At 37.0% G+C, this 23,919-nt stretch overlaps 1 protein-coding gene across 7 annotated transcripts in view; it reads right to left on the bottom strand.

Annotated features, from left to right (window-relative positions):
- The window catches only part of TBL1XR1 (TBL1X/Y related 1), a 180,988-nt gene that overhangs the window by 146,184 nt on the left and 10,885 nt on the right, over positions 1–23,919 (bottom strand). For 2 of the 7 annotated variants that reach the window (XM_078069038.1, XM_078069027.1), the window contains exon 1: positions 23,651–23,765. The exons of the other annotated variants lie outside the window; for them this stretch is intronic. The gene's annotated coding sequence lies outside the window, so the exon portion shown is untranslated. Of the gene's footprint in view, positions 1–23,650; positions 23,766–23,919 lie in introns of those variants that run through there. 7 annotated transcript variants of the gene reach the window in all.

Raw genomic sequence — 23,919 nt, 5'->3', positions numbered from 1 at the left:
AGAAAGGACTTGTACCCAGAATATACAAAGAAAGCTACCACAATAATATGAAAACATATAACCCATATAACTAACGAACAAAATATTTAAACCATTCACAAAAGATACATGAATGTCCTCAACAAAATGAAAAAACACAGGAAGATAATACTACAGATCAATTAGAATGGCTAAGATTAAAAAGGCTAGGAATTCCAAGGTGGAGAAACTACTGGTGGGAATGTAAACTGGTACTTGGAAAACAGTTTGGCAGTTTCTTACAAAACTGAACATACACTCAACCCACTTTATTTAAAGTCATAAATAATATTTTTACCTGGTGTTTTATTTTGGTTACATTTTCCCCCCAAACACTTTAACAGGTTTGCCCATAGCCTCAATCCTCCAACCCATCTTTCTCATATACCTTAAGTTCCCACCATGGCACTGTTCAGTAAAACACTTTATGACTAGGGAAGAAATAATATTTACCACTGGAGAACTAAACACTTTTTATACATTATTTCTAAAGAAAAACCTGTTGCAAATTCCAGAGCAAATATAGGAATTTATAACAAGGCCACAACACTGGCAGTGATATACTCCTAAATTACGTATTATATGTTAATGACTAAGAATCCTGTGTGCTGCCATGGTGTTACTTCTAGGAGACCATTCAGAAGCAGTTAACTAAGAGGAGCTAAGAAGCCAACTAACCTGTGTGTGGAAGTGATGAGGAAATCATCTGTAGCCCTTTAAACACTGACTGAGCACCCCTACCTTCAAGAAAATTGGACAACCACTAACAACCTTAAGGTTCTACCGACCCCCCAGATTAACCTAACTTCCTGCAATGACACTAAATTATATTCTTCTACGCACAACTCAGTACAAATCATGAACAGGAACATCCATCCTATGGGTCACACTTAAACTACTGAGACCACTAAAAGTACTTATCTCCCTGCCTCCAAAACTATAAAAGCTATGAAAATACAATATGGTCTCTAAAATTAACATTCAAAAAGCCTCAATGTAGAGATAGCCTGTTAGAACCTTAGCTCTCCTATCCCAAAATGTAAAAAGAAGAGGAAAAAATTTTTTTAATTCTTGTAGTAACAAGGATGTTTTTCACTTATGTGGCACTCAGTTGGATATTCTCAAAGGGAAAAAAAAGAGATATCAGTCTCCATCCCGGGTTTAAAATGCTAGGCCTGATTCCTCCTACTGAGGAAAGTAAACAGCTCAGTTCCAAAACTGAATGAACAAGCTTCTTGAAATTATATCAATTCTCTAATGCTAAAAAGATTCCCTCTAAAATGGTAAGTAATTTACCACTCACAGTACAATTTAGAGCACCAATTTATGAAAATAAGGACCCTCTATTTTAAAATAGAGCACGTTCAATGCTGTTATGAGAAGTGCGTGATTTATTAAGAAGAAATACTATATAAAGTCAATATATATAATTTACACACATATAAATGACAAGTCTGATCAAAATAACTACTTGAAAACACGAAGACATAAAATTCTCATCACATTTTAGCAGCGTGAATTCTTACATCCATTCTCTCTTCTTTCTTTAAATAAACATTTATAACACCCCTTCCAAGCACAAAGGTACATTAGTCCTTAACATTCTAGTGGGAAAGGAGAAAAAAAAAAGTCACCCATGTAAATATATAATTATAATCAGCGGTAAATATTAGGAAAAAGTACGAGCTCCTCTGACACCAAGAAAGCCCTCTCTAAGCAGGTAACACTCCTACAGCAACCTTGGTGTAGAGGGCTTGGCTAAGACTGAGGATGGCCATTCATGCTTTTACGACAAGCTGTGCTGGCCCCAAACTCAACTTGCTATGCTGCTGAGTTTCAAAGACACTAGTTACACATCTTCATAAGGACTCAATATTGTTTCAGTAAAATTTAGTATGTTTATCTGTTAAAATTTTCAAAAAGCTTTATCAGTAGGTCAAGGTCATTGATCCTACCCCCCCTGGGGTCATGTATCTAACCTCATACTTTAGATCTCATTTAAATAATATTTAGTAGTGGTTAAAAGCTGGCTAGAGAGCTATAATTTGTCTGTGATGCCAAGTACATTACTTACTCTGAGAAAGAAGGAAAAATATAAGGCGGGGAGGAATAAAAGAGTGCTTTTCTCTAGGAGCTTAGACAAATAACATATAAATTAAAGAGCTGATGGATGCCTTGTTTTGTGGATTTGTGGAGCATGTAAGAAGTATCTGGTCTACAGAGAGAAAGGAGAATGAAATAATGTCCAGCACAGATTCCACTGAGTCCCTAGTTCCCACTGTGTTCCCAATTCCAGGATGTATCCCTGCACCAAGTTCATGAGATACTTTCCAATAAATTCTCCTTTTTCATCAACCTCTCAATTACTGGGTTTTATTGAAAACTCAAGAGTCCTAAATCAAACAAGTCTGAAGTCTACAACATTCTAGAATCCTTAATAAAGTTATAAATGTATAATTAAGTACTAAATAAACAATCAAAGCCAGTTAAATAATCTTATATACATACATATCCACAAACACGCCTAGGGATTTTATTTGCTAAATGTTTATTCAACACCATACTTTTCCTTTCATTAATATTCTAAGTTATGATTTGCCGTTTTTCTGTTCTGCCTTCCTTTATCTCAATAACCCCGCCAGTTCTTGCCTTTCTCACATTTCTTGTGGTTATTTTAGCTAGTCTATGTGCCCTTTTTCTTTTCCCCTTACATACCAAATCCAGCAACTTTGTGGAGAAAAACCTTGAATACATAGTTGGGTCACTCTTTTAAACCCAAAGCTAGAGAAAAATAAAATAAGCTAGGTCAACCTAATTGCAAAGTCAGCTTAAGAGCACAGCACCAACAGTTTTTAGTTCTTCTCTAGATTCTTTTAAAAAATGCCCACCCCCCTGTCCAATGCAAACTGGTGCAGCCACTGAGGAAAACAGTCTGGAGGTTTCTAGAAAAGTTAAAAATAGAATTACCCTACAATCCAGCAATTGCATTACTGGGTATTTACCCAAAAACTAAAGAAAGAGTAATTCAAAAGGATACATGCACCCCTATGTTTATAGCAGCATTATTTTGTACAATAGCAAAATTATGGAAACAGCCCAACTATCCATTGATTGATGAATGCATTAAAAAGATGTGGTCTATATACCACATACACACAATGGAGTATTATTCAGCCATTAAAAAGAATGAAATATTGACATTTGCAAAGACATGGATGGAGCCAGAGAGTATTACGCTAAGTGAAATAAATCAATGAAAAACAAATACCATATGATTTCACTCATGTGGAACTTAATAAACAAAATAAGCAAAAGAAAAAAAGAAAAAAGAGAGAGAGGCAAACCAAGAAACAGACTCTTAACTACAGAGAACAAACTTAGGGTTACCAGAGGGGAGGGGGGTTGAAAAGAGTAAAATCGGTGATGGGATTGAGAAGTGCACTTGTAATGAGCACTAGCTTATATATGGAATTACTGAATCACTCACTACACTGTACACCTGAAACTAATATTACACTGTATATTAACTAAATGGAATTTAAATAAAAACATAAAAAAAAAAAGTCGCCCTCTCCCACCCCCACCCCCAACATCCTTCAGGTACAGAAAACAATACAGAAACACACTAACAAGGCAAAAAGTGACTCAGGAGTCCTATTCTAAATATGAAAAATTAAGAAGAATACTTTAACCAATTTATTTCATCTATATTTCTCCTCTCATTTACCTGGGAAAGTAGTATATAATAGGAAAAACTAAAGGTGTGAGTGATTAAAAAAAAAACTGGTGTCGGTTTAACAATATTTTTCCTATTTTATGGGACTACACAAAGTAACATATCTTACATTTGATAGCACATTAGATTAAGATATGGTAACCTCAGAATGAAGAAGGCCTTTCAAAGTACACCACAAAATTCAAAAGTACTTTGGAAACAATGAAAATTCTGATCAAAAAATTTTCTTTAAAATCTACTTATTGTAATTTTTGCCAGGAAATCAAAAGACATATTGCAAACCAGTAAAAAAAAAAAAAAAACATATTTGCAGACACATATTACAACAAGCAGATCACATTTAAAAACAAAACAAAACAAAACAAAAACACCTCCAAGATGGGTCATCACCCAGGTCAAGAACATGTATCAACAAATCAACAATGAACTCATGAAAAGACACTCAACATCAGCTGTCATCAAGAAAATTCAAATTATAATCACAATGAGAAACCACTCTACTCCCACCACCAGAATGGCTAAAACGGACAGGACTGACAAATATTAAATGTCAGCAAAGATATGGAGCAAGTGCAACTCTCAACATTGCTAGTGCAAGTACAAATTGGTACAAATTGAGGAACTGTTTCCCAGTATCTACTAAAAGTCAAACACACACATACATATACCCTATAACCCATCAATTCCATCTCTAATACACCAAAAAGAAACACGTACTTAAATCTTCCAAAACACAAACACACACACACACACATACAACACACACAGGAATAGCCCAAAGGTGGAAAAACCCAAATGTGTGTCCTTCCACAAAAAAATAAGTAATAGGGCTATATCCACATTCATAGCAATGGAAAAGAAAACAAGTCTTGCTCGACACAACAAAGATGATGACTCTCAGCTTTACTAATCTATGCTCCACAGTGGGTACAGGCCAATAGAGTGGTCTCTTTCGGTGGGGGAGAGCCTGGGAGAGTACAAAGGAGTCTGCTGGATGGCAGGAAATGTTCTGTATCTAGATCTTGTTAGTAGTTATACGCATGTATACTACAATAAAAATTCATGGACATAACTAATTTACGGTAAGAGAAACGAAGAAAGTGATTACCTGAAGTGCAAAGAGAAGAAAACTGAATGAAAGGGGGGTCTGAAGGCATTTCTCTCTGGGTGATGGAATGTTCTAAATCGCGACTGGGATGAATTATATGGTCATGTAAAGCTGTCAAAACTCACCAGAACTGTACACTTAAAATCTGTTATTTTTACTGGAAGTAAATTATACCTCAAATAAAGTTTACAAAGTTATACATTTAAAATGTATGTACTTTTACCTTATGTAACTATGCCAGAATAAAAAATGGTGAAGAGTCCAAAAGACAATAGCCCACTAAAAGAAATGACTCAAATATATAGAAGACACTCAACCTCACTCAAAATAAAAAACAAGCGGCGCCTGGCTGGCTCAATCAGGGGAGCACGTGACTTAATCTTGGGGTTGTCAATTCTAGCCCCACATGGGGCATGCAGTTTACTTTAAAAAAAAATTAGACACTAAAATACCATCTCAACTATCAGATTAGGGAAGAGCAAACCTTTGGCAACACTACACCATACTGGCAAGAGTATGGGCAGAGAGACTCAAGTTGGGAGCAGGAAGCCTCTGTGAAGTCCGTCTGGCAGCACTTACCTACTTACAAATGTACACATCATTTGATCCAGCAGTTCCAATTCTAGTAATTTATCATCAGATAGCCTTGCATGCATACACTATGATACATGTACCAAGGTTATTCACTGCAACACTGTAACAGCAATAGACTAAAGCAACCTAAACATCCATCAACTGGGGAAACCAGTTAAATTAGGGTATATCCACAGAATAAAATACCTTACCACCATTAAAAAAGAGGGAAGGCTCTTTATGTGTTGATTTGAAATCCAAATATACTAGTGAAAAAAAGGAAGTTATAGCAATGACTACATTTGTGTTTATAGCAATATCAAGGAGAGGGTGTAAAGCATATACTTACTGGCTTTTTTACATAACATATAGTATTTCTCTGGAACGTTACAGAGGAAACTGATAACACTGGTTGACTCCAGGAAAGTAACTGAATGATATGGGGTCTAGGGGAACAAGAGGAGAAAGAATACTTTTGCCTAGGTAATACATTCACATTATTAAAAGCTCAAATCATTTTTGAAGCAGTTATCAGCTTCACTTCCTATACATCACTTGCTATACACACACAGATAGTCGTATAAATGTGCAAAATGTACAATGACCATAAATTCTCCAAAAAAAAAAAAAAAAGGCACCTTAATCTGGATTAAAGTTATTTTGTTGTTATATTTTCAATCCTTAAAAAGTATCCAGTATGAATTTTGAAATGATTTTTGAAATGAATTTTGAAAGAGATTTTATTTATTTACTTGAGAGAGCAGAGCGAGCGAGAGAGAACACAAGTGGAGGGGGGAGGGGCAGAGGGAAAGAAGGGAGCCTGATGTCTGGCTCCATCCCAGGACCCTGGGATCATTATCCGAAGGCAGATGCTTAACCAACTGAGCCACCCAGGCGCCCCTCAATAATCTGAATTTAAGTTACTACAACAGGAAATATTCAGCACTACTTTGTCCAAGCCTGAAAAAGACATATACCTCTAAGAAAGTATACCTAACTATCCCCATAACCAGTTAATCATCTTAAACAAAGCAATTAGCTTTTTATCATTCTGTCCTCTAACCTTCCACAAAATTTGCTTTCCTTTACTATTTTAGTATTCTTGAACCCTAAAACTTGAATGCATGTTTACATACACACACATTATATATGTCCTTTTAACAAAATGAAAACTCCATTTCAGTTGTTAATGTAGTGATGGTCTTTACATTTTTTTATTTTTAATTTTTTTTGAGAGCGAGCACGCACACAAGGTGGAGGAGCAGCAGAGGGAGAGAGAATCTCAAGCAGGCTCCACGCTCAGCACAGAGCCCGACACGAGGCTCGATCTCAGGACCCTGAGATCATTACCTGAGCTGAAATCAAGAGTCGGGCGCTTAACCAACTGAGCCACCCAGGCAACCTTACATTTTACTATTTTCTTAGATAATACTAATCATTAGCCAACAGAGGAAAACATGGGCATTTATCACTTCAGTATGTTCAAATTTCATTAAGAACTGAATCTCATGGATACGAATTTCTTTACAGACTTTAATTCTAGAGTTATATATTGTATAATCATCAGTCTAAAGAAAAAATAATTACAACCACCTTGCAACAAAAAAAAGCTAAATCTCCAAATCTTACAACTATTCATGCTTAAAAAAAAACCACTATTTTGACATGTTCAGAGTAATAATTATTTTTTAAAAAAATCAAATTCATCTTTCAATCACACTTCTCCATGAAACATCATTCAAGAGTCAAAGCTAAAGAGACATGCCATATATATGTTTAATAAAACTATCTGAAAGAATTCTACCACATTGAAACATGCTTCTCCCTCTCTCTCCCTCTGCTTGTGCTCTGTCAAATAATCTTAAAAATAAATAAAATTTAAAAAAATTAAAAAACATTTGGAAACCATGCACTGCATGTACACTAGGCAGTGCCACTGTGCAACCAGTTGCTGTTATAATCAGACCTCAACAGAGAAATGACAGATTTCTAGTAATGGAGTGAGCATACAATTTTTCAGTTGATAATATACAGAACAGACTGCACATATAACCACATAAATGTTTTCACAAACAAATCCCCGCCCTTTCCTCACTAGTCAAAAAAACCAGCAGCTCTAGAGGACATAAGAGACCAAGATCAAGATTGCATATGAGCAATGAACAAAAAGATTAGGAAGTGTAAATACCCAGTGGCCACCTCCTTAAACCCCTCCACCTAATCACTTCTCTTCATTCTCTTTATCACAGCCCAGTGAATGCCACGTGTGGTCCCCAAACCAGCAATATCAGCATCAGTAGTATTACCTGGCAATCTACTAGGAATGTAAATTCTCAGGCTCCAACCCAGATCTAGTGAATCAGAAACTCTGGTGGTAGAGCTGAGCAGTATTAAAATATGTGTTTTAATAAGTTCTCCTGGTGATCCACTACATCTGAGAACCCATCACAGTTCTTAGTGAAGATGTTCACTTTTCACCTCTATCAGGCAATAGCCTCTTAGAAGTCAACAGATCCTCCAAGGTGCTGTCAAGATGGTTTGATTACATGACCTTCCAACTCAAATTCCTTCAAAAGTCCCTCAACTTTCCAATGCCTTAGTTTACCTTCAAGACTCTCATGATAGAGATCCTGCCACCACCTCCTCCCATCCCCTCCACCATCACCCCTTATAGCTAGGTGCTCACCTCTAGATCTAATTCATAAATTATTAATCCTAGTAGTCTTTGCACTGCTATTCCTCTTCATGGAATGGCTTCCCTTCCTCCTACCTTTCCTCTACCTCCCCACTCAATACCACATCCAGCTAAGATGTAGTCATTTTCCAAGACTTGCTCCATTCTCCACCTGGCCCAAGAGTGGGTTAAGAACTCCCTCCCCTATGCTCCTAAAAGCAACCTGTGCTGTCTTGATTGAGTTATTATTTCCTGTTGACTTGTAGATCCTGGACTGGATCCTGAACGGAAAAAAAAAAAAAAAAATGGGAAAAATTGGGGATATCCAAATGAAGTCTGTAGTTTAGTTTAATATCAATGTTAATTTCTTACGTTTGCTAAGCATACCACAGTTATGTAAGATTTTAACACTGGGGAAGCTGAATGAAGGGTACATAGGAATTTTGCACTCTCTCTGCAACTCTTCCATAAGTCTAGAATTATTTCAAAATAGTTTTTTAAAAAGCAATATTTATGTAATTTTAATTAATTAAACAGTACTTAATTCAGATCAACTTCCCAGTTATCAAACTGAGATTCTAATGACATATTAATGTAAAACCTTTAGAAAAGTTTTGAAAATACATAGTGATTAACCTAAAACTCCATAAAAATTACACTCACTAGAAACTTCATGAACTAGTTACTCTATACCAATCTATTTTTATGACTATTCTCCAATAAGCACCTAATTTAATTATCCCTTGGTTAAGGTATCATGATGACAAGGGAATTCCCCATTCCCATGCAGCTATTCCTACCCCCCAGCCCCATGGCCTGGTGTTGCCCTCCAGTTTCTGTCCATTAGCTATTTGGATTATCAAATTAATTCCTCATCCCTACAGACTCCCATTCTTTTTTTTTTCTTTTTTTTTTTTTTTTAAAGATTTTATTTATTTGAGAGAGAGAGAATGAGAGAGAGCACATGAGAGGGGTTAGGGTCAGAGGGAGAAGCAGACTCCCCGCCGAGCAGGGAGCCCGATGCGGGACTCGATCCAGGGACTCCAGGATCATGACCTGAGCCAAAGGCAGCCGCCCAACGAACTGAGCCACCCAGGCGCCCCAGACTCCCATTCTTTATACCCCACCCCTGTTCTCCACAAGAGAAGAAAGCCAGAGAGAAGAAAATTTGGATTTTTAACTCTTTTTAGTATCATTCTCTCTTGAATTTTCAAATGCTTTAAGAATTCAGAAATGTGGACCTGTTTGCAATAGTCTCAGAATTATGTGGTGTCATTCTCACCCATCACACTACCAGCTCAACTTTCTCCCATCCATGGCTAAGCCCCTTTCCCTCTCAAACCATCAGCTCATCCTTCATGCACTACATCATCAGGGCTCAAACATAATCCTGCTGTTCTGCTTAAAATCTTCAAGAGTTTCCTGTCACAGAAGAATGTCCAAACCCCTTAACACAGCAAAGAAGTCACTTCATGATATGACCCCTGCTTACCTTTCCTGTTGGTTCCACTCTACAATTCACAAACCGTATGCTAAACATAAACCAAACTTTTCCAGAAAAGACCAACCTGTTTGGCATCTTTATGGTCTCCTGTTACACCACTCACATATCTGTTTTTCACTGTAAATTCTTTTAACATACATGGATTTTAAATTAGTAGTTAATGTGGGCAACACTTCACATGTATTTTAGTTAAAAAATTACTCATGTGAACAGCATTTTCTCATTGTACTTAGGAGATATACGTTTAGTGCAATTTCTAAAATGTGTAGCACACAGAGAAAGAGCAAACCTAAACTGCTAAAAAAAAAATTACTGGCTATGACATTCAGCAATCATATAATTAAAAGTAAGGGCATTAAAGAAAAAACTGCCATAAATATGTTTGGTGCCATTTCTTTTAGTTTTCTCTATGGTAAAATGGGAAGTAACAAATGTATCAGAACTCAGAGATTAATGGATAAAACAACAGGAGTTTCTTCTTCAGATATCTAAAAAGTATTTTCTCTGAGAATAATCTGTTAAAAATTGAGAAGATGTCAGAGAAATTATAAATGTTTTCTTCAGGAAAAACCAGCTCAGATAATAATTAACCTGAAGAAATCAGTACTGTATATTTCCCATTTAATTTGGCTGAACACTGACTTAATTTTTAAATTATATGTCCAATCATAGGGTCAAAGAGCATTAGATCCAAAAGAGACCTCAGAGATCCACTTCAATATTTTAAAGATGAAGCAACTGAAGTCCACAAAAACCACTATCTCTTGGGTCACAAAAGGCTTTTTCTACATGGCTAACCATTTTCTTATTTTAGTGGACTGATGAAGTATTGCTCAAGATTATTGTTCAGAATATACAACTCGTTAACTTTGCTATATGTTGGGTAGTTATCTTCCTCAAGGTAGTTTAAGGTTTAAAATATCCCCTAAATATGTACAATTAACCTGTTTAGAATTTTCTAACAGTTGCCCTCAAATTTAGGCTTCCATTAGCTGGTAAAGTAGTGGAATAATGTTAAAAGCAAAGCCAAAATAAATAGCATCAAATTTTTTACTTTGTAGCTCATTTTGAAAAGATAAATTCATTTCAACGCCCGTATTAGCCATAGACAGAGTACATAAGATTACCATCACATGAGGAACCTCAACTTTTCATTTTAAAAAATGGTATGTATTTGAAAAGGTTAACAACAAAGTATGGGCCAGTTCCAGTTAAGAGAGAAATTTAAGTGACTATCACGGGTTAATGGCACAACCTTCCCAAGTATAAATGGACACATTTTGGTGTGGTAGATGGGGAAAAGAGGCTGTCTGCCCAGCAGCTCCCCTGTTTACTCAACTGTCATTCCCACTGCCCTACCCCCACCCCACCAGGTACTTGGAAACACCCATAGTTTCTATATGGCCTCTGGCCATGGTGGGCACCTTCCCAAACCAAACTGATCAGTACTACTACAATTTTCCAAATGAGATAAAGAGGCAGTCCCTCTTCTACAGCAGGGGAAAACAAAGGATAAGAACTCTGGTACTGACACGTTACGTTTTCCACCATGTGAAGAAAGTCAAAGTCTCCTTTTTTTTTTTTTTAAATATTTTATTTATTTGACAGAGAGGCACCGCGAGAGAGGGAACACAAGCAGGGGGAGTGGGAGAGGGAGAAGCAGGCTTCCCGCAGAGCAGGGAGCCCGATGTGGGGCTCGATCCCAGGACCCTGGGATCATGACCTGAGCCGAAGGCAGACACTTAATGACTGAGTCACCCAGGCGCCCCAAAAGTCAAAGTCTTCTGTGAGAGAATGAAACTAACCTAACACACACACACACACACACACACTCTGTCAGCAGAGATTTCTGTTAGCATTCAAATGCTCTGGTTCCTGTTGTGCCTGAAGCCTTCCGGCCTCAATGCTCTTCCCACAGTTGAGTTATATCCATTTTGGGAGTCCATGTATCAATGAATCCCCCTTTTTGGCTTAAGCTAACCTGAACTGAGTTTCTATTGTACAACTAAGAGTTCTGACTCATACCAACTTGGTGAAGCTGGCCAAGATTAATCACAACAGAGTATCACAGGTAAATGTAACTAAAGGCAAATTGTAAAATCTTCTTAACCATATGTATAAAATACAAATAGGAGTATCTAGCTGTCATTGTAACTTGAATGAAATACGTATTTTAACTTAAAAATAAAGTGTTAATTTCTTAAAATCTAACATTTATTATAACAGAAGCACATTTTCAAATTTGTTCATCAATTATCCATTTACTTGTTTTTTCCAGATTGATTCAAATACCGTTTGTAAGCAGTTCCTCCAAGAAAAGCATACAGCACTCACATATGTCCCTGGGCTTCCAAATGGTAAATACCAATGTAATAAAGCCTCTTCCGACCTTCCCCTAAATGCTGACTTTTAATGAGTTATTTCCAGTATACTACTGTAAAGATGAACCAGGTTAAAGCTATCAGCTGGTTACAAAAGTATTTCTGAGAGAACAATTTGCTCAAATATTTACGAATACCTACCAGGTCCTGTTTTATGTCCTGGAGTGACAAGACAGAACCTGTCCCTGTTCTCATGGAGTGTATGTTCCAGAGATGAGTAAAACAAACAAACAAAAACAATGATCAAGGCTATTTCAGAGAGGTAAGTGCTATGAGGAAAATATAAGGGTCTTGCAACTGAAAATGGCTAAGGAGTGAGCAACTATTTCAGTGTGACCTCTCAGGTGGTAGCACTGGAACTGAAATCTAAATGACATAAAAGAATTAGCCGTATGACAATCTCAGGGCAAAGCCTGAGGCCGAGAGCAAAGCAATTAAGGCACTGAGACAGGAACAAGCTTGTTCAGTGGGAATGGAGCTGGTATGGCCAGGCATAGTGAACAAGGGGAAGAAGGGTGATGTGAAACAGGGTAAGGATTGTGAGGTGGCCACAGGACAGATTAGTGGTGGTGGTCCCTCACAGCCTAAGGAAGGACTTTCAGATTTTACACGGAGAGTGATGAAAAACCCATCAGGTGGGGAATAGGGAAGAAAACGGACATTTACTAAGCATCTTTTATAGTGCCAAGCAAAACAGTATATATCAATATTTCCACTGTGTATTCTATAAAACAATATATGCATTTCTGTAAGTTATACCATGTGCATTTATCATATTTATCAAAGCTCATTAGTATACTGTTACACACAATCTAAAAAAACAAGTCACTTTTCCTGTTACTACCAGTTCTCACTTGCAGGAAGTCACCTCTACGTTGATTTGTCAGACCAAATGAACCAACCAATGTTATCTACTAGCAGAACACACTTGAGTCATCGAAAAGAAAATGCAGGAAGGGCAAACGAGACTAGAAGAAATAAATAAGGCAACCAGCTATTCATGAAAGTATATGACCCAGAAAAGGGAACAAACCAAGTAGAGGAGCACCAAATTAGAAAACATACCCACATTCAAGAAGCGAGGGTCTAAGGATAAAAAAGATTACATTATCTACTGAAACAACTTTCCTGCAGACAAGTAGACAAAAGGTAATGCAAAATCTTCTAAGATAAATTCTCTGTTCTTCTCATTTCATAATACCTTGCCTGTTTTAACAACATTTCAGAGAAAAGTGAAAATAATCTTTAAATGCACCATCCTTGGTAACTTTTTTAATCTGTTGATGAGGGGCATCTGGATGGCTTCATGGGTTAAGCATACAACTCTTGATATGGACTCAGGTCATGATCTCAGGGTTATGGAATTGAGCCTGTGTGGGGCTCTGAGCTGCATGTGGAGGCTGCTAAAAGATCCTCCCTCTCCCACTGCCCCTCCCCCACCCAGTGTGCGAGACACACACTGGCTCAAAAAAAATTCTGTTGATGAATTTTAAAACTTTTACTTACAAATACAAATTATTTATTAAATTATCACTGAAAGACTATGTCAAGCACTGTACCAGATGCTAATGATAAAGATATGTGAAACACAACTGTCCTCAAAGAAGGCCCTGCCTAGTGAGAAAGGAGCCAACAATTCAATCAAGGAGGTCTGTGCTAGAAACAGATGATTAGTGGTCACAGGCCAGGATGTCAATTTAAGACTGTCACTGAAAGAAGCTTAATCTTCAATCAGATGATATAATTTCATTCAGCCAACATGCTGTAGTATGTCAGTTTTTAAACTGTATAAAACAATCTATCCAAATTTCTTTAATGAAATGTAAGAAACTGAGTATAATGGTTATTCTTTTGTTAATAATTACTGTTCTGTTTTTTTAAGATCTTATTTGTTGAGAGAGAGAGCGCACGCACATGCACGCTTGCAGGAGCAGGGGGAGGGGCAGAGGGAGAGGGACAAGCGGACTCCTCTCCAAGCAAGGAGCCAGATGTGGGGCTCGATCCCAGGACCCTGAGATCACGACCTAAACCAAAATCAGATGCTTAACCATGTGAGCCACTCAGGTGCCTCAATTACTGTTCTTTATGAGACACATTCAGAGTTCTTAACCCAGAGCTGTTTGCAGATTAACCTCAAAAAAAAAAAAAAAAATTCTTATATTCCCTTTTATTAGCAATCAAATTTCCTTATCCTTTGTATCTAACTTTGAATGCACACTTAACAAAACTGGAGGATTAGAACTTCAGAATCCTAATAGAGCCTCAGAATACTACCTAAAGAAATTAGCACCAATAAATGTGCTATGTTCTATCATTCAAAATGAAAATTTGTTTCTAATTTTGATTACTGATTCTAAATCCATAAAGCTTAGAGAATTACAATTTGACACTACTTTAAACTAGTATTTTCTAAACTCAGTAAATAAAATCATTATCACTTGTAAAATAATAAAATCAAATTAGAAGTTTATAAAAGCATGTTTTTAAATGAAAGATTACAGAAAATGACTGTGCACCAGCTATTAAAACAACTTACTTCAGTATTTTTGCACATATACATATCTTGTTATGTCATATATTTGGAAGTCCAAGTCAAAGTTTGCATAACATGTAGTATGTGTATTTGAAATAATTGATCCATACAAACAGCATCCACTGGAGAGCCAGAGAGCAGTGTCTGATCAAAGCAAAAAAACTTTTTTTTTTAAGAAAAGTAGTAACATTTCTTTCTTGAAATATCAAGATATGACCAAACTCAATATAAAATATTACATAAAGTGACATATGTATTAGAGACAAAACACAGTACACATTCTCATTTTAAATTTTATTTTTATTTAAGTAATCTCTTACACCCAACATGGAGCTCGAACTCACAACCCAGAGATCAAGAGTCACATGCTCCTCCAACTGAGCCAGCCAGGTGCCCCCACATTCTCATTTTAGAGAATTAGAGCAACAAAAGCTCAGTCACCAAATGTAGTTGTAGCCCTCTGAATTGGGAATTCTAGCCATCCAGGCCTCTGCAGTTGCCACAGGAAGTCACGACAGGTTTACAGAAGGAGTGTCACTTTTCTGCCCCTCTCTACAGCTGTTGCTGCTGCAGCTAACAAAGCCACCAAGTAGTAGCAAGCATCACTGAGTACTTCCTATGTGCTGGGCCCTGTGATAACTGCTTTACATATATTCACATTTTAATCCTCACAACTGCTCTATAAGGAAAGTATTAATTACTCTTTATTTCCATTTTTCACAGTGGAAACCAAATGGAATGGTTACAAAATTTTCCAAAACCATACAACTAATAAGCAGGGGTGACAAGCCAGGTATGCCAGGCTCCAGAGATTCTCACCACAGTAACATACTACATACAGTAAGAGTTAATTACCTAAGATCAGGCACACACCCTACCTAGCCCTCTTATCACCAGAGAGGCAATACTCTCATGAAAGCAGGTCACACTGAAACAGAATTAAATGTACAAAAACAGGTGCCACCTTTCTCTTGAGATTTTCCAGCTTAAGTTGAAAATGATAAACACAACTAGAAGGCAAAACCTTTTACAGTAAACTAAACAGCCAATGAACAATTAACAAGTAACACCAACTGCAACCTAAAATGGAATCAGAATTGAATTTATCTGTCTCCTTTGTGTCAGCAATACATACATCTAAATTCACAAGTCATGGCAGGATCTGCGCAATATCAGAAGCTACAGTCCCACAAATCCCATTATACCAAAGACTATCACAATTATTAAAAATCAACTACCGAATTTTAAGAAACACAATTCTCACCAGATTTCCAAACCCCTGGCAAAACACCTTTGAAATCAGACATCTATATACTTCTATACAACCAATATCTCCTTCTAATATTTGCATTGAATTAATTCCTAATTACCGACCTTTGGATGGGACTTGGAAATCACATCACTATCACTAAGTACTTCAACTGGTCTGATGACCCAATCATGAGGCAGAACTAACAGCTTGTAATCACTCAGTGGCTCTAATTTTGGCAACAAATCTGAGAAATAAAAATAAGTGTTTGCAGAAATATACACAATTCCAGCTCTTTAAAAACTGTCTGAGAAGCATGGGAAAAAATAAGTTTTCTCTCTTCTTCTGACTGTCCAATTGAAAGAAACAGAAAGATTAAGAATTCCTAACTGGATCCCTTGATTTTTCACAATCAATACTTTTTAAAAATGGTAATACCAGCATTGCAAAATTCAGTTCAAAAGATTATACATGAAAATAAGTTTCTCCCACATCTGACCACATGATCGCTCCATCCCAACCCCACCCCCTAGTCTCCTGTGTATCTCTCTGGAGTCATCCTAAGCATATAAAACATACACACATAACTCATACGCTCTCCCATGTTTGTGTCCTCCTTTCTACTCTTCTCCCATTTTCTAAGCTAAAATGGCAGCAGACTACAACATCTTCTGCCTCTGTTTTTTCACTTATTGTATCTTTGAGAAAATCCTATAAATACTAACAAAGTCATAAACATCAATTCTAAACAAATCTGTAAAGGAACAATTCACACAAAACATCTCTCACCAGATGTTAAAACTGGTGACCTCTGCTAGCAGGACAGAAGGAAATTCAAGGTCAAAGAAGCAACCCCACCCCCCATGAGAACATGTTAGTTTTTAATACAGAATAGGAAGACTATTTTCCTGACACAGTAACAGACTGCACTCCACTCCCAACCTCAGTCTAAGATCTCACAAATGTACGTTTCTTATTAATGAAGACAGAGAAAGGTGATTTAAAGAAAACTCATCACTTTAGTGGGAGAAAATTTAAGTACACAGTATATCACATTTTTATATAAAAAGGTGCCAAAGAACACTACTACAGCTACAAATAGCATCTAAAAATTCACTCATGTATGATAAATTCTATCCCATAAAAGAAAAATTATACAGGAAAAAAAAAAAGACATTAAGGAAATTCATTCATATCTATTTCCATTACCTTATTTCAGAAACCCAAAGTAGATGACCCAATTGCCTTACACTGTGAATTACTGACATCTGATAGCCGAAGAACAGAAATGGAACAAAATTAGTATACACTCTACCCAATTAGCCTGTTCAAATTAAGGGAAAAGCATAAAACATCTCTCGCTAACCCAAAAGCTGTATTCTATTAGCAGTCGAAGGTAACTAGCAAAATATACTATTACTATCACTTCTCTGGAGGTGTTTGCTTATGCTAATGACAAATGCTTTCTATTACTCTATGTAAGGCTATAGATTTTTAGCCTTTAAATACTCTAAGTAAATTTTCCATGTAGATCTCCCTCAAAAACAATTACATAAAATTAAATGAATCTCAGAATTTTAATACAAGAATTGACTATATACGTATTGCTTGAATGAATGCTCTAACTTTACATAACACTTCACATGACCATTCTTAGTATGCATTTCTAGAAACTAAATGATTTACCCATTTAATTATGGCTTTGCAAAAAATGATACAAATTCATTTGTTTAATACTGAATCCATGTTAAAATGCTACCCATCATTCAAGTAGATGCACAGTAACAAAAAAAGCAAACATCCACTTAACAACTGATTATCTCATTACAATGTCCTATCACACAGTGTGCTGAAAAGGACACAATGAAAAAAAAATGAAAGAAAAGCACTGATACCACCTTTGATCTCAGACAAAATAAAGAAGATATCAAGAAGTACACGGATATCTAGTTCTTAAAAAGTAAAAATTCGTCACTGCTTTTGTTTTAAGGTAATTGAAAATTTTAAACATCTCACTGAAAAAAAAAAAGTTGGAGAGTCCAGAGTACAATTTCATATAAAGAAGAATTACTCTATTAAGATACTAGAATGACCATCTCTGACCTGTGAATGACCATCTCTGACCTGTGCTTTCCATGCTCTTCTCTATTCTACCTCCTGAAAGAAATTTACAATCGCTTAACAGGAAAACAGGTGGCAAACTCCCCAGTTTAAACATTCAATACTTACTCTTCCTCATTCACTGGTCAAATTACCCATTTCACATAAATCTTTTCCTTAATCTGGATACTCTATGTTTACTGAAATTTAATTGCTGATCTTTCAACATGACCTTTACAGTTTGATTGTATTAATTCTAAGTTAAGAATCTAAGCTCTCAGAAAGCAGGGTAACAACCAACTCATTTTGTTTGATGCAAATAAAATCATGCCGAAAAGCTCATACTTTAGAACTCCAAATATTAAAAATTTCAGAAGTATGTAATACCAAATTAGTCACCTTAGAATAAATTACCCAGGTTGTGTAAACTGATATGGCACAGCCTTACCATAAAAACCTACTGAAGAGAGATAGTTATGATGACTTCCTTCTGGTAGATTAAACCCGCTTACACTATATAATAGATACACTCTATCTTGAATGTTAATACCCTCACAGTAATGACTCACATGAGACTCCAATGTGGTCAGAATGCTGTCAAACAAAGCTAAAAACACCATCTTACTTAGGCACACTACAGAGAAAATAATGAGCAAAAAAAGCCAAAGAGATTTAAAAAAATAAAGTCCAAAACCTTAAGTTTCGTTATAACAAATATAACCAAATAAAGCCAACCTGGTGTGACAAGATTCCCAACCAGACTAGGTTCTTCACCAATGTCATGGCTACAATTCCAGGATTAAGAGGACAAAACTATCAATTTTCATTTCATTGTAAATGTTGATAAAGTTTTTTTTTTCTTTCTTGTCAACACTGGCAGCATTAAAACTCAAATTAACAGTTAAGTGCTACCATAGTACACCTAAACCTTGAAGGCCTAATTCAAAAAGAAACTTCTGCCACATCAGCAACAGTGTTAGAGGACCCATCACTGCTTATTATTTAACATGGACCCCTGTAGAAACAATCCATTGTAACACACAGATGGTAAGGTACAAAAATCAAAAATTCTGCTAATACTGTAAGAAAAAAAGTCTTTTCCTTCAAGAAATGGAACATGTAGTTGGGGCTATGGACGGGACACAAACCCATGAAACAATGAATAATTATGGAGTTTGTGATAGTCACTAAACAAAAGGGAATCTCAATAAAGAACTATCCTGAGTCAAGATGGCCAGAAAAAGGTTCAGTGAAGAAGTAGGACTGAAACTAGACTATAAAAAGGACAAAGGGAAGGAACAGCATGAGTGAAAGCAGAGGAGTAATGAGTATGGCAAAACTGCAGTCTCCGTTAGGCAGGCCAGAATCACAGTTCGGGAGGAGAGGGAAATAGAGCTGAATAGGTAGAAAAGAGCCTTAAAAGCCCCACTGAAGCTTATGAACTCTATCCAGTTGGCAAAGGGAAGCCATTACGGGTTCTCGAGCAAAGGAACTGACATGATGAAACCAGTACTTTAAATAAATTACACTGCCAAGAAGTTACAGAAGACAGAATGGAGAAGAAACGCTGCACAGAGCAACCCACTAAAAATTAATGTAATGGGCGCCTGGGTGGCTCAGCTGGTTAAGCAACTGCCTTCAGCTCAGGTCATGATCCCGCATCAGGCTCCCTGCTCAGCAGGGAGTCTGTTTCTCCCTCTGACCCTACCCGCTCTTGTGCTCTCTCTCTCTCTCTCTCTCAAATAAATAAAAATCTTAAAAAAAAAAGAAAGAAAATTAATGTAATAATTCAGATCTAAAACCATTCATTCAGTCTTTCATTCATTCACAGTGAGGACAGTAAACTGCTAGTTAAGAACACTGGCCTAAAAATCAGACACGTTGGGCCTAAATCCCTCTGTGCATCCCTTACTCCCTCAGCCTAGGTTTCCTAGCTCTTAAAATCTGGGTTTCAGCCACTCAAATTGTCAAAGTCCTTGTCAAAGAAGCTGTGTAGTCCTCACACATAAATATATTAGTAGTTAACATTACTGCTGAATTAAAAATGGTAAAAAAAAAAAAATGGGAAGTGAACATAAGACAAGGCTTACAGATACTTCAGAGCAACAGAACTTTCAAATAGAACTGACTTGACAGCAGCTGAAAATATAGAACAAGAACACAGATGAAAGGTCAAGCCTGGAGAAAACAATAACCTACTTAAAGTCATCACTCCAATCTAAAAAGGAGATCCTAGGTGTACTGGTTGCTCCAGCCCTGAAAAACAAAATTCCTTTATTTAAAGAGTTGGAAAATGTTTCAAATGGTGCAAGACTTAAGAAGTCCAAGCCCAACTGACAAAAGAACAGCAATAAAAGTCACCCAAAAGACCCAGCACTGTACCTACACAATGTAACTTGAGATTGTTCCTACTTGGCGTTAAAATCCAATCTAATCCTTCAAGGTAAGCCTTCAATCACAACTTCAAGAGTAAATACATTAAGCTAACTTTATTTCAAATATTTTACTCAGGAAATAAAACTGCCAAATGTTTTCTATGAAATGTCCCCACTAAAATAAATAACAAGCACATAAAATGTAATACAAAGAAGCAAACTTCAAATCCAAACCCATCATCATCATCCTAAACAGCCTATTTCCATGATGCTTGTATGTCAAGCACTATTCTCAGCACAATTCTCTCAATCTCAACTTTACGAAGTTGACTGTCCCCATTACTCAGAAGAGGAAACGGAGATAAAGAGGGAGTTACTCTCCCAATGTTGCATAGCTAGTAAGGGATGGAGCCTGAGTCTGAACCCAGGCAGTTTGCCTCAAGGACCCCGGATGGACCACTATGCTACACAAAAGCTTTAATGTGATGTTCTTATACAAGTTTTCAGGAATACGTACTCGGAAGGATAGTTAGGCATACTCTTATTTGCTTTTCCTTCTTCACTGTAGGCATAAAACCATATTTTCTTATTTCTGCTGCCAGTACTTGGGAGAGGTTACTTCACCGCTGTCAATCTTAAGACAGGAAACACAGCAGTTTGCAAGAAGACTGCACCTTATTAAATGGTTCCATAGAGTTAAACACAATAATGTTTGAGTCCTATGAATTCCATTTATCCATGCAATTACTTGACCCAGTTAGTAGAGATGCCCAACTTCAGAATTATAAATTTGATTAAAAACGCTAATTTTCTGCAAGGACACTGACAGACAAAACTGACAAAACAGCTGGAAAAATTTGGCACAGCTACAGTCATCTAGAAAGAGCACAGACTAGGGTTCAGACAGACCTAGATTTGAACCCTAATGCATCATTTGATTGCTCTGTGGCCTTGGACAAGTGAATTAACTTTGTACCTCTCTGTTCCATTATCTGCAGAGTTCAAAGGATTAGCCTGAAGTAGGACACAGAAAGCACCTCACACCTTTCCTAGAGCATAACCCAAGTGAAGTCCCTTTCCTCTGGCTCTTGGTTACAGGGTAATTAATTGTACTCTTCTGGAGTCTAATCCCATAGGTGGTGTATAGTAAACCTCTCCAGCATCAGTTCTCTCACACAGCTAAAACCCTCAAGTTTCTGTTGGTGTTAGGAGGTACCACCATGGTGGTCTCCAAACTGGACCATACTCTTACTTAACAGCCCTTGGTCCTAACCCTTCTATACTATGGGAACGTATAAACATCTTAATATTACTGATTTCTTTTTCTGCATTTCAGTTAACTGTAGATATTATTTATGAAAGGAGTCAAATTCACATGTACTAGAAAAATACAGTCCCGGATGGTGCCAATATTTCTGGCATCTCTCTCCCCTGACTTACTGTCCTTTACATTCCTCTAACTTTTATATAAAAAACACAGGAATTGAATAAACCCAACAAATTATTTCTACTAACTTCATCAAAGTGCATCAGCTCAAAAATTCTTTGTAGTAATACTGTGGGAGTTAACTTATACAAGTAGAATTCCTTTGTCAGCTACTCATTTGACAAGGTTGTACTTATATTTCATTGCTATATATGAACAGATGTATTTATTCAACAGGTTGTTGTTCCAAAGGTCCATTAGTCACATCTCTTTTTATCAGTAACCCCTATATTTATATTAAGCTTTTGCCCTTTCTGCTTATTAGCTTGAAAGGCCCCCAGAAAATAGTTACTTCTTATTCTCTTGGTGGGCACATTATCAAGGTAATCATGATAAACCTTCATTAGATGTTGAGAACACAAGTAACAAATTCCTGGACACATGTAAAAAGTTATTTTTGTTTCTCGCTTCTTTGAGGCAACCAATGCAAAAATACAAGCTCCATAAAGGGCCACACAATTTACCACATGTGTCTCCCGTATTAATAACCAAAGTTGGTACCTGATAGAAGAAAAGAATCTTATAAACTGATGGTGATCCTTGCAACAATTTTTAAGCCATGAACAAGTCCATTAATTAAGTTCCGTAACAGTAAGGAAGACTTTTTCCACATACATTTGTTTTAATACTCCATACAGTATAGCATTTTGCTCTATAAGTCTGAATCTTAACTACTCAAACAACAACAAAAAAAAAAAAGTTACTTGTGGATTTAATAGTTGTGGTTACGTACATCAAACAAGGCATTACAGAAAACTGGGAAAAAAAATCATATTCCAAACAGGCAGGAAAACACGGTTTCAGAGCAAAAAGTATAAACACACATCACATGCCTAACCACTCTCAGGCATGTTTTCTTTCTGCAACGCTTCCTCCACAGGTAAATGGTAACTATGTCTAGAACCCTCAGTGATGATCTCCTAAGCTTGCTTGTCATGAACTCCCATGATACAACACAACAGACACAGTTTTCATGGAGACAAAGCTGCCCTATTTCCCTAGACTATAAACTTATTAAAATGGTGAGAACACACAGTCCCAGGAAATAAGGATTACTAAAATACACCAATGTAGCACAGCTCTTATTTAATAAAAATGAAAATGAACCACACTGGGAAAGCCAAAAAGTCACTTGCTGTATCTTCAATGTGTAACCAGGATATTTTTTATAATTTGCTTTAGTAAGGAGATGAAAACACCACCAGGGCCTTATATTATCCAATCTGATAAAGGAGTCTTTAGCAAAAAAGGAGGCGGCAAATGATTACTTAATTACATGGGGGGGGGAGAGATAGGCAATTCAGACTAAAAATAACCTATCATTTCACCCACCACATTTTATTAACAAGCTTGTTTAGAACAGCATAAGGTTCTTTGGAAAACAAGAAAACCAATAGTAAACTTCCCTAAGTCGACTGTAAATGACATAGATACTAAAACTCCTCACCTTGGTGCCTGCACGGTCCAAGATTTTAAGTATGAAGTAAACTCCAGATACTGAAAAAAATCTAATTTTTAACTAGTTTCCGACACTTGTCATTTGTAATCACCAAATTATTTTAGAGAATGTTATTAGGTAACCTAGTAAAAGGAGCATTCTTTTAAGAGCCATTACAACCCAAATTTTACATGAAACACACCATTTTCACAACCTAAATTTAATCTCGGTTGCCACTGCAAAGTGATGCCTCTTTCAGCAAATTAGGAACTTCCAAAAATACTGAACATGTTAACACATGCATGGTTTCCCTCGAGCTGCCATTTAAGATTAATAATTTCACTTGAATAAAAGTCTGCTTCTGTTAAAAAAAAATGACATCGGTTGCAAAGAGGAAGTTACCGAGAAACCACCCTCACAACGTGGCCTTTACACTGTCAGAAAATAATGTGACTTTGTGCCACCCAAAACTTACCAGGAAGCTGGCAATAACTTTGCCAATTCTACACTTCTGAACCCAACTTCAAAGAGGCTCTAACAAATACCTCCTTAAGACGATAAAAGGCATTAAGTTACAAATAAACACGTCCCGGAGTGCGGCCCGGCGGCGCGCGCCCCTCCCCCGCCGGCGCCCCCGCCCGGGACGCACGGCCCCAACAGCCGCCCGCAGCCCCCAGCACGCCGGCCCGGGTCGCCGCGCCTGCACCGGGGACGCGCCTGGGGAGGGGAGCAGATTTCCATTGC

The sequence above is a fragment of the Halichoerus grypus genome, chromosome 1 (genome assembly GCF_964656455.1).
Source record: "Halichoerus grypus chromosome 1, mHalGry1.hap1.1, whole genome shotgun sequence".
Lineage (NCBI taxonomy): Eukaryota > Metazoa > Chordata > Mammalia > Carnivora > Phocidae > Halichoerus > Halichoerus grypus.
Note: the sequence above shows the minus strand (reverse complement) of the source record. Positions and strands in the feature narration are given on the sequence as shown.